This window comes from Drosophila navojoa, chromosome 4 (assembly GCF_054131105.1).
Source record: "Drosophila navojoa isolate 15081-1374.11 chromosome 4, UAZ_NAV_1.0, whole genome shotgun sequence".
Taxonomy (NCBI): Eukaryota; Metazoa; Arthropoda; class Insecta; order Diptera; family Drosophilidae; genus Drosophila; species Drosophila navojoa.
The window spans coordinates 954,094-966,750 of record NC_142892.1 but is presented as its reverse complement, the minus strand read 5'-3'; the positions used below and the strand labels follow the sequence as shown (position 1 = coordinate 966,750).

The 12,657-nt window shown below is 40.7% G+C and overlaps 1 long non-coding RNA gene across 1 annotated transcript in view; it reads right to left on the bottom strand.

Moving 5' to 3' along the window:
* Window positions 1-12,657, bottom strand: part of LOC149091303 (uncharacterized) — a 194,739-nt gene that overhangs the window by 29,362 nt on the left and 152,720 nt on the right. The window lies entirely within an intron of this gene.

Here is a 12,657-nt window from a genome sequence, read left to right as displayed (position 1 = left end):
GCTGCTTAAATATGTATCGTTCATTTAGCAACAACAACAACAACAACAACAACTAGCTGAGCAGTAAAAGCAACGACGTCAACGGCAGCTGAGAGACTGCTAATAAAGCCAGACACCGATTGCACTGTGCAACAGTTCTCAGCGGCACCAGCAGCAGTTGGAGGATTGCGGGCGTGCCGCGGGGGAGGGGGGGGGTGGTGTTGGCGAGCTAGAGGGTGTCTAGATGGGGCCTGCGTAGGCTGCTGCTGACTAATGGCCACGAAGGGCACACCACACTGACCAAAATAACAAAATACCCAGCCCAACCACCCAACCACCCAACCACCCAACCACCCAACCACCCACGCCTACAACTAACCATGAATAGTGGCTCAGCGAGTGGGTGGCTTACCTTCAGCTCGACTAAAACACGAAAATGCGTTGTGGACATCTAGTGAATGCAGGTTAAAAGAAAATAGCCATGAATTTACAGTTACTTTTCCACTGCACACATTCCAGATGCTACAGATGCCTTTAAACTAGTTCATTATACATACATCTTAGTTCAGTTCCATTCCAAGAAAAGATTGTATTGAGGAAAAGATACAAGTTGGCTTTAGAAATTCTTTTACTGCGAACCAGTTGCGTTCCAACTGGTTCATTGCTTTAGCTTTGCTTTACACTAGCTCCAATCTAAAGAGTTCGCATGAGTGTGAACCACTTCAAATGTATCCTCATGTGAACTAGTTCCGTTTTGGACTGTTTCATCTAAAACTCATCTATTTTAATTTTGCTATAGCCCTAACAATGAGAAGTATCCTCATGTGAACTAGTTCCGTTTTGGACTTGTTCATCTAAAACTCATCTATTCTAATATTCTTCCTTTCATTTAAATCAACCCTGCCCTAGTTCATCCCTCTCTGTTTGCCTTACTGCGAACCAGTTCCAGTTTTCAACTGGTTCATTTTGGTAAAAACACCTGTCACCGTATTGCATTACACTTCTGTGATTCATTTAGCTTTAGGTTATCAAACACCTTTGCTCGAATGCCTCGCATAGATTTCCTTAGAATCCCAAACATCTGTTCATCCGCTCCGTTTAGTGAAAAACAGCTTGAATTATTCACAAACTCTTCTGAATAGCTGAATAACGAGACTCTGAATCACTGGGGAAAATGTGGAATGATTCAGCTCATTTATATTTAATACATATTACTTGTATTTATATTTAAATTTACTTTTAATTAATTTTTTACGAGCTCTCAGTAACTCTTAGTAATACTGGTTCACAGCCTTTTAAAATACATTGATTAGAAATTTATTCACTTGTTCTCTATATATATTTGTGCCTCATTCTTCATCTTACTTTCTCTCTCTCTCTCTATCTCTGTCTCTCTCTGTTCTTCTATCTCTTGCTCTAGCTCTATCTCACTCTCTCTCTCTCTCTCTCTCTCTCTTGATAGCTCGCCCAGTGTCTTTTGCCTTGTCTCTATCTCTAGCCTTCGGCTCTGTTATCTCATCAAGTTTTTTCCGTATTGCCTTGTGATATCCTTGTAACAGATACGCAAATGTAATGCTGTCGTAACTGTACTGCCCACGCACGCACACACACACAGATTGCCAGTCACTGCCATGACCTACACACACATACATACACTAATATATACATATATGTAGTATCTCTTTCTATATACAATACTTGTATTTGGCGCTGTCCTATTAACCCGATTTCCATTTGCCTGCAGTCGATCAATTCGCATTCTGAATTGGACCAAAACTTTTCGTCACATTTTGATCTTTGGCAACGTGAAATGAGCTAAATCAGTTTGTTGTTGTTATTGTTGTTGTTGTTGCTGTGACGGCCCAACTTAGACGTCAGTGAAATGTTGCGATTGTTGGCGAAATGAAATGTAATGGACAGCAGGTGTATGCGTGTGCGTGTGTGTGTGTGTGTGTGTGTGTGGCACGTGTTTTGGCCAAATTGGTTACAGTTTACAGCCGCGTCCAATTTGCCGGTGACGCCCAAGCGTCGCCTAGACCTAGACACGCTTATTACAACGCTTAAACGATGCTTGTAAATGGCAAACACACACACACACACACTCATATATACACACACACAGACACACGCATGGCGTATACGTAATATGGGCCGTATGGCAATTGCAACGCGCGTGTCGCTGCCAATCGGTCACATTGTGACGTCATTGTTTTTGCGGCCGCATCAGCAGGCGTAAACGACACGAAGCCAAAAACTTCGGCATATGGAAAAAAAAACCATGACACGATGTGGCCAGAGAGCAAGAGGCAACAGTATATACACACACACACACACACACACACTTATATATATCGTATGTATGTATGTATCTATGGGCGTGGGTGTACATTGGTTCGTGTCGCAGCGTAACGCTCGTATATAGGTTACTACGCTCGCACGAAGATTTACGCTATGTGGGCGTGGGCGTGGGCGTTAGATGTTGGACTGGCGTTGGCAGAAGGGCTGAGGTGTGCAGCTGCGGGGCGGGGGGAGAGCTTGCTTAACCTGGCCTGAACGAGAGGATAAACATTCGTCACTCACTCGGCGGCGACGGCGACGGCGACGGCGTCGTCGTGTTACGTCACAAAACGCTCGTAAATGGACGATGACGGTAAATGGATGCAGCTATATACACGCTATATAGTGTGTGTGCTGGTGTGTGTATATGGGACGCGTAGCGTAACGTAAAACTGAAACAGGACAACGTAAATGAATTTTGCATTGAATGATGCTAAAGCTGAGCGTTGTAATGGGCTATTGAAAAGGGAAGCAAGCGGGAGAGTAAGCTAGGGCAGAGCGAGATGGAGAGAGAGAGAGAGAGTGGGAGCAGCATATATTAATATAGAGACAGACAGATAGAGAGAGAGAGACGTAGGCAGAGCGAGACAGTTTTCAGTTAATAAAATTAAGTTGCGCGTAAAGTGAATCGCAGATAGAGAAATAAAAGCAGAAAAAGTAACTCGAGTAAAAACATAGCCCCTATGTTCAAAGGATTCGAATTCAAATTAATTTAAGCTCGACTCCTGCCCGACAGCAATTCCCAACGAAATGTATTCCTGCCCCGAGCCACATCTGACATGAATCGCTGCAAAAAATTATTCAATTGAAATGAATTTAGATTTGAACTGCATAATTTCCTTCTGGGTAAAAAGGGCTAAATATGATCAAAATTACAAATTAAGCTTGAAGAAGGAGAAAACGTGTGCCGGAAGCGTCATATACTGGCATACTGGCATACTGTTATACTGGTAAAGAGTTAGACTACTAACTACTTGATTATTATACTGTTATACTTGTACAATTTTATAATCTGTTATACTGTCATACTACTACACACTTTTATACTTGTTCTTTAATACTGTTCTACTACTTTGCACTTCTTTGCATGCAATTGAGGTGTTATACTGTCATATGCTGCCATTACTGTTCTACTACTACTGTTAGTATACTACTGGCATATACTGCTATTAAGGCTATGCTAATTTAACTGTCTAATGTTCCCCTGTTGTACCTTTCCTTCACGCATATTAGGCCGTGTTTATGTAGCTGGAAAATGAGGATCAGAATTTGGCTTAAAGCACAACCTAACCTGGCCTCAAATATTATTTTGGTATTACAAGGCTTTCGGTTCATAAAATATTCAAGGTGTAGCTAAGCCCTAGACGAGCATAAATAGAACTGAATTATTAGAGAATTGTTTTATAGAGATTTTGTTTGGTCATGAATTTTAAGCAAAATATGTAGAAAGAATCTTTCATGGATTGCCAAACAGAGTGTTGCACGGCGCTGGCTGAGCAGCCAGCAACAGGATAAGCTCTACAGCCAAGCTGCAGGCCGGGGGTGGAAGCTGTGGAAAATAGCAAGAACGTGCGGCATTTCCATAACAGCAGCAGCAGCAGCTGGAGCTGAGCAGGGGCTGGGGGGCGGTGGAGATGCCGTGGCAAGAACTTGGTATGGAACAAAGCAAATGTATCTTGTAAATATTTTATTGCAACAATGTAGCTACGAGATGTTTTGTGCCATGGTTCAGCTACAGCTCGTTTGCTCGTGGGTTAACTGGCTGCCAGGGGCGGCGTTGGGTGGGTGGGGGGTAGTCGCATAGAGGGAGGCTGTGCTCGTATCTGCTCGTAAATGGGACGTGGCGTCACGAAATGCAACTGGAATTGGAAGCGACTGTACGCCGGGATGCTCTCGCATATAATCGTGTATATATATATATAGAAGAGTACATGCTGCTATATAGTGGAGTAACGGTATATACACCTATATAGAGCAGGCCATTGGCATATATACCAATGCTAGCCGCTATATAGTTATAGTACAGACTCGGTATATACGTGTGTGTGTGTGTGTGTGTGTGTATGTGTATATGCAATGCAACTTGGCTTCCTCAATGGAAACGTAACCCATTTAACCCCAAGAGTGCGAAATGTTATTGCGCGCACATCCACGCCCACACGCCGATACGCCCACACGCCGATACGCCCACTCAGCAACACGCCGATGCGTCCGTACTGGCTATATGCCCACGCTTGACCATATAATGTTACGGCTTCAATTTCTAGCGTGGGCCCAAACAGCTAATGAAAATTTATGTGAATTATCCTTTTACGCGTGAGGCAAATTGCAGCTGATCATTGTGGCAGGACTGAAGCTAGACCACAGCTCGACTGCGGTCTATTGGCATTTCAAGAGAGGGAGAGGGAGCGAGAGGGAGCGAGAGGGAGAGCAGCTGTTATTGGAATTGCCTGAATTGCCTTTTATCTACAATGAATTTTTTGAATGGCTTGAATTTGCTTGAATTTGAAAGTGTTTATGACAGTAGAATAATCTCAGAGTTCTTTGGGAGTAGACAGCAGAGAAAGAGGCAGAAGAAGAGGGAAGGAAAGAGAGAGACAGAACTTGAGATAGGTATGAAAATATTGTCTATCTAGTCATAATATATCAAATGCAAGATAGACAAGATAGATGCATAGAGAGACCGAGAGAGAGAGAGAGATCTCGTACACCTGCTTGACTATCATCATTTCTGATACTCGACATCTCTATTGACCCTGAACCCATTCTCAGAGCACTTTTTCCAGATTCGTTCATTTATGCAAATAAAAACTCTTTATGACATATATTTTGTGGGAACTTGATAAATTAGCCTTAATATTTCAATTTAAAATAAATAATGACGTAAGATCAATATCTGGATGGCGAGGGCTTTTATCATTCCGTCTGCACTTTCGGGCGTGCATCTTATTGACATTTGGGTATTTCTCATAATTCGAAACACGTGCGCCGCTTTGGGAGGGGGGGGGGGGGGGGGAGCGAAAAAAATATATAAAATAGAGAATGAAATAAATTTGGAGTGCGAGGTAAGATCGGGTTAGTTGAACTCGGAACCTGCTCGTAAATTAACACTCCAGCCACATAGATCAAGCGGCTACAAAAGCAAAATTTCAAATTGCCAAAATCCCGAAAGTTCGTTCAACTGAGTTTTCAAACATTTTTTGGAGGAACGTGGCGTCCATTACCAGATGTTTCATTTGCCATTTGCTCACGGTTGACAGGCAATTAAATTTTTGTGCTTAGTATTTTGTGTGTGTGTGTGTGTGTGCGTGTGTTTGTTTTTATTGTTAAATGAGTTAATAATATATATAAAAATTAATTGTTTTTCAAGTGGTTCCAGCTGGAGGGAGAACCGGTTTATCGGTGAACCGGTTCGCGATATTATTCTTAATGTAAAGGGAACCTAGAACTGAGATGGAACACAAATGAACCATTTGTGAACCAAACGAAACCATTTTCTGTTGTAGCTCAGAGGGTTTATTATTGCTGATAAGGACAGCTTGAAGCCCGGATAGAAGTAAACGAACCGTAAGCCAAAATGTTTCCCTTTGAATCTCGGAAGGGGAAGACATAGGGAGAGACACAGAGTCAGCTACAGAACGTAATCATAATCAGATCTAGAGCTGAGCGCTTTGGCCGTCAAGTGAACCATGTTGGTTCTCCTTGTCAGCTCAACTCCTTCGGCTCTACTGCCTCACTGCTGAGCTTGTGCAGTGCATTATCGTTTCGATTGCGCACAATTAAAATGATTTATCGATTGGCTGCTTGCTACTTGGGATTCCGCAGAAGCTGCGTTATCCTTGCAGCTGTGACATGTTCAGCAACTACGTGACTGAGCCACCCAGCTCCCCTGCTCCATGTTCGACGCCCCCTCTCTGCCCCTCCTCTCTCGCTCTCTCACACTCTGTACAATAATAAACCGCAACAGTTTGTCACCAGATACATCAATGTCAAGTCGGGCAATAATGCGAGACAAGTGTGCAGGGGATGGTGTCAATGGGGGTGGGGCTGATGGTGGTGGAGGCATTTGGTGGTGCAGCAGCCAGCATACATTTAAATGCCAACCTATTTGCATAGTCCTCACGCGTGCTGCTGTGTTTTTTCTTCTTCTTTCTCTTGCTTTCTTTGCGCTGGCTCCAGCTGGTCCAATGGATTCTTCTTCTTCTCCTTTTGATGGATTCGCAATCATTTTGCATGTCGTACTAGCCTCAATAATAGGCAGCTGTGGACGGGCTGTTATCAGTGCCACGCCTCCGCACAGGCACAGTGCGTTGCTATTTTCAGTCTGCCCACGCTACCCACAGGCCAACGCGGCGTATTTGTGATGCGACATGAAAGAGACAGAGAGAGAGAGAGAGAGAGCGAAAAGAGAAACAAAAATTGCGGAGCAAAAGGGGCAACCCACGTCATTGAGCCACACAGGCCACAGGAACAGGCCGTGGGCTGTTTTTCGCCCAGCTTATCCTGCGTGGGTGATTGCGCTTCAACTTCAGACACAGCAACAGCAGCAGCAGCGGCAGCGGCAGCAACAGCATCAGGTTCAGGTTCAGGCAGCGTGGGCTTTTGCCATTTGCCTGGCGTCAACTTTGCTACGCTTGAGAGACTTGAAAATTTTGATTTTCAAAGAATAGAACAAGAGACGCAGGCAAAGCAGACAACAACGAGAGTTCAATAAGAGTGAGAGAGAGAGAGAGAGAGAGAGAGAGAGCTATGGAGTGAGTAAGCAAGAGAGTTGGAAAAAGTGTTTTCATCCGAAATACCTGGAAACGAGAGAGACTTTTCTATTTTGCCGACAAGAATTTCACTGCTGTCAAAGTACTCCATCTACCACCAGACCCGCTCGGAGATGAGTTAATCAACACTGAGAGATGCCAGCATTTGCATTGTAATTGTTTTGTCTGTTTCGATTTGCCACCTATTGAACACTAATTAGATTTACAGCTCAAAATTCAGCACACACAATTTTAATTAAGCCCCCGCAAGCCTTTTGGGGACTCTCTGCGGTTTGTTGTTTTAGTTTTAATTAACGGTATTTTCTATATCATCGATGCGTCGCATTCACGTTGCTGCCAATTGCTGCAAGGCAACAATACGAAAATATTTTAATTGCATTGCGAAAAGTTGACGCAGCCAACAATAACATACAACAACAACAACAACAGCAGCAGCAATGAATGGGAAATGGAAATGTCGATATAGAAGACCCAAAAATTATATACCTTGAATTTTTAACTTTGTTCCCAAAAACTTTATTCGCATTGCATTGATATTAGTTAATGCGTACGGTAAATAGTTTAGTTCGCATTATTTGACTGAAATTTTAAATCAATATTCGCTAATTACATTTCAATAATAGGTCATAAATGAGTAATGCTAATGATAATGCCTATGCTAATGCTAATAAAGAAGATTATAATAATGAAATGAATAATGAATAATCAAATTAAATAATAATAAATACTAAATACTAATGCTAATGATAATGCCTATGCCAATGCTAATAAAGAAGATAATAATAATGAAATGAATAATGAATAATCAAATTAAATGATACTAATGCTAATGATAATGGTAATTCTAATGCTAATGCTAAAACGAATGCTAATGGTAATGTCAATGCTAATGCTAATGCCAATGGTAATGCTAATGCTAATGCTAATGCCAATGCTAATGCTAATGCTAATGCTAATGCCAATGCTATGGTCATGCTATAACCTATAATTCACACCAATAACGACAATGTCAATGCTAATGGTAATGATAATGCTAATGCCTATGATTTTAATATTGATTAATAATGCTAATTAAAAGCAATAACTGTAATGATAATGCTTATATGAATCATAACACTAATATTAATGATAATACCTATACTAATGCTAATGTTAATGATGGCTAAAGAAACACAACATGCATGAATATGCTTTGAAATTGTTCAGGTTCTGATGCATCACATTAGCATTAATGCTGCTGCTAATGCTCAAGTAAACATGTCGCCGGAGTTCATTGGTCCATAATTAGGCTATGCATAAATATATAGCTCTAATAAATTGCACAGATACTCTATCAGCCAACAGTGACATAAATTTGCAACAGTTTTTATGACTTGAAAGGCTTGTTTGAATTTAATTTGATGAAATTTTCGTGCTCGCAATTAAGATTTGTATCTGGTTCACAGTGCCAATGACTGAGTGGCGGGCGTAGAAACTGTTACTTGTACTGGCATTTAAGGACCTGCTTCATTTCTCCACTAGCCACACACACACACACACACACACACACACACACACATATTCATATAACATGTTATAATTCACAACATGCGACAAGCGGCTAAAGTCATTCGAAATTCGGGGGACCAGCTTCAAAAACATGCACATAAATCAAGTCTGCAGCCACATAGATCACCTGTACGTATATGTGTGTCAGTGTGTGTGAGTGTGAGCACACCCCCTTACACACACACACGCAACCCCCTCGATTTGCAAAAACCACAAAAGCTGAAATCGGTGAGGCAGGTCGTTCAACTCGTGTCTTCGGATGGAGGCGTGTGTTGCTCATATTTTTTTTTTTTGTGGATTTCTGTTGTTGTTTCGAAACTGTTGACTCTGGCTGACTTTTTGGGGTTCTATTTTGGGCAGCCTTTTCTCTCAGCCCAGCAAATATCAATTAAGCTCCAACTTGTGCCGGTTATTCGAACGGAAACTCATAATAAATATTGGACAAGCCGAAGTTTGTCCGGCCCCCCCCGGGCTGTACGGCAGCCCATGTAAATAATCTAGCCGTTTTTGCGCATGGTACACAAACACAAAGGCGGCAATTAATTTAATTGAATGAGAGATTTAGATGTGATTATAATACGGAGTGCAGCAAGTGCCGACCAGTGATGGCTGGCCAGTGGGGTGGGGGGCCCTCCCATGTAAACACACACAATCATAATCATAATAATAATGACAGCAACAATGTGAAAACAAAGCAGGCAAAGCGTATTTATGAGCATTGAGTATAAATATACTACGCTTCTAATGGAAAATCTACACACACACACACACACACACACGCACGCACACCCATCTGTGTGTTGATGTGAATCAATGAATGAATCTAGTGAATGAAAGGTCCAAAACAAAGCGACAAGCGCCATTAAGTCAACGTCTATTTGTTGTTGTTGTTGTTCGTTCACTTTTTTTTTCATTCATTATTGTTTTGTTTTGCTTTTTTTTTTTAATATAATGCCTAATGGAACACAAAACTATATAATTGCAAGGAAAGGGTCAGCACGAAATCGAAAATACACTGCGATTTAATCTAATCAGATTGATTTAATCTAATGCATTGAGCTAAAATCAGATGATTTCATTTGCAATCTATTTTATATATTTTGTTGCTCATTAAGTTGTGGACAAGGGATTGATACATAGGCTAATGCGATCCATATGGTGCAAAGAAATCTACTGATGGAACCAAAGAACTCCGAGCTATTTGTAAGTGAGCATTGCAGATACCTATATGATGTTACAGTTGGATTGTTATAGACCCAAAAGTCCAACTTGGTTTGATTATGTTAACAAGGAGATATATATTAATACATATATTTATATATTATTCAACCATTCTATAAAGTATTTTTTGTTAATAAATACTTCATATTATATTGTATAAGTATACCCAATTTGATATTGTTTATCTGGACTCAAATAAGCTTACGAAATATATATATTAAATATATATTATATATTTATATATATTATTTTAATTACCTGTGGGCTTTCAGTGTTTTTTATGCACAACACCTCGTTATTCGATCTTGATAAATCTAAAAACAATAAACGCTAATTATTATGAGGTTTACAATAAATTTCGAAGCATCATTTTTGCGTGTTTTAATTAGCTTTTGCAGCAAGTAAAAATAAATTAAAAGCGAGTTAAAAATTAATTAAAATCGCATGCGTTTCATTTAAATTGTTTTTATCATTTTTATCATGAATATTATGCACATTTTATACGCACATAAATATACAAAATATTTCATTAAAAACGTGTAAAAAACACTGAATGAACTATTAAATGCGGCAAAGTGCAGCAAATATTCAGTAGACTTTGCTGAGCTCTAGACCGACATGCTATAGAGCGATGTAGTCCAGATATATATATGTATATGTGTATATACATGCATGTATATACATATGTATGGTAGGCATATGTAGAGATCTCATAAGCAAATTGCCAGCTATGCTGACAAAGCATGCCAGACCGCGCGATTGGCTTATCAAATTTGGTCTGTCTGTCCCACAGTCTCTTCCCGCCCCCTCTCTCTCTCTCTCTGTCTTTGTCTCTCCCTCTCTTTGTCGCTCTGTCTGTCTGTCTGCCTGTCTGCCTGCGGGTCAGAGCTGGTTCAGATCTTTTTCACTCTTCATGGTGTAATCAGCGAGCTGAATGTTGAATGCTCATATGCTTTAGCTCACGACCTTTGTGGCTCATGTTTCCTTCCTCTTTTTGGCTGCGGCAACGCGTCGTATGATTTATGTGCGCACAATTTGCCTGCAGTTAGTTTTGATGATGTTCGCTGCGAGAGCTGAGAGCTGAGTACCAAACGAGAACATCAAGAAAAAAAAAAAAAGAAAAAAAAAAAAGGAAAAACAAAATGAAACTGAAATTGTATTATTATTTATTTACTCAAGTCCGGCTGTCTGTCTGTGAATCTGCGCTGTGCCGCTCTCCCGACGATAAGTGATTGCCTGTCCGGGCAAATAGAAATCAAAATAACTACACACACAGAGAGAAACAGTGTGAGAGGGGGAGAGGGAGGGCGAGCGAGATAGAGGCTGATAAGAGCAAACGGCAAAATGAGTTGTAATAAAATTTTCCCTGTGACCTTTGAACTTATTTTCGCTCACTTCTAAAGCGAACGGCCGGAAAGGTCAGGCCGCGGCAGAGGCGAGGCAGAGGCAGAAGCAGAGCAGGACATCTAATTAGTTGGTTTGAGTAAATATTCCATTGACAGTCTGATTAGCTGGCATGCAAAACACCTTCGGGAGACTTTACAGTTAGTATACATACATATGTATATGCATGTACTAAGTACAGCACATATATACACATGCACTATATGTGTGTAATATATTCAATTTAATTAGCAACAGCTTTTATGCTGATTGAACAGACCGGGACAAGCAAATATAGTTAGTTAATCAATCGAGCATTCAATTTATTTGCTTTACAATTTCAATTATGGAAAATTAGAAGCTACAAAGAAAAGGACTAAGAGAGTGGGGATAGCTAAGCAGCTAGAGTAACTTTGGTATTCTGATGATGATGCAAGACTCACAAGTATATACACCTCAATTGATGAATTTTATTTACTGTTCACTCTAGTAACAATTCCCACAACAGTATATAATGCATCTAAATAAGAAAAATTTTTTCGATAGTGGGCTTTCCCGATGAAATATTCCGAAATACTTAAGGCGCATATAAAATTGAATCAGTATCAACAATAACAACTGTAGCTGAGATTGTAAAACGCAGTATAAGGGTATTTTGCTGAGACAGAGACAGGGACAGAGATAGACACAGGGGCAGAGAGAAAGATGAGTAGAGATAAACTTGACTGTACCCCTATCGAAATAAATGCAAATGCTAATGGCGCCAGTTGTATATCAAAAAAACCTTCGCATCTGTCGGCATCTGATTACACTGTTTGTCAAAAATATTTGGCCAGCAATTAAAAAAATAAAAACACCAACAACAACTACAAGAAATGTGCAGTGCGCAGTAGACGTTGACGAGAAGACGACGATGCGATCCAATGCGATGCGATGCGATGCGATGCGCTGTGACTCGCGGCGCAATTACCGATGGGTAAAAACAAAAAAAAAAGACCAAATAACGTGTGTGCGGAGTAGATCGGTTCGAGCCAGACAGCGAGTGTGTGCGGGCCTATCTGCCAGCTAACTGGGTCGAATTCAATTGAGTTTCACAACTTTCGAGCAGAGGCCTTTGGCTGGTTTTTAGCGCCAGAAATGGCGCAGCATTCTCTTCATAATTATTTGTTTGTTTATTTATTTATTGTTTTTATGCTTTTATCTGAGTACTTATGAACGCAGATCTTGATACCAACTGTGAGCAAGGGGTATCTCGCCAAGCACTGTGCATAGACTGAGAAGGGTTGGACTGCTAGTCTCTCTATAGAACAGTTCTCTAGCAGATCTTTTGCTTCTCCAGATTTTCTCTTTTTGTATAGGAATTTCTTCAAGTGTAGCTCGGGACTGATATGTGAGTATCTAGAAGACTGAACAGCCT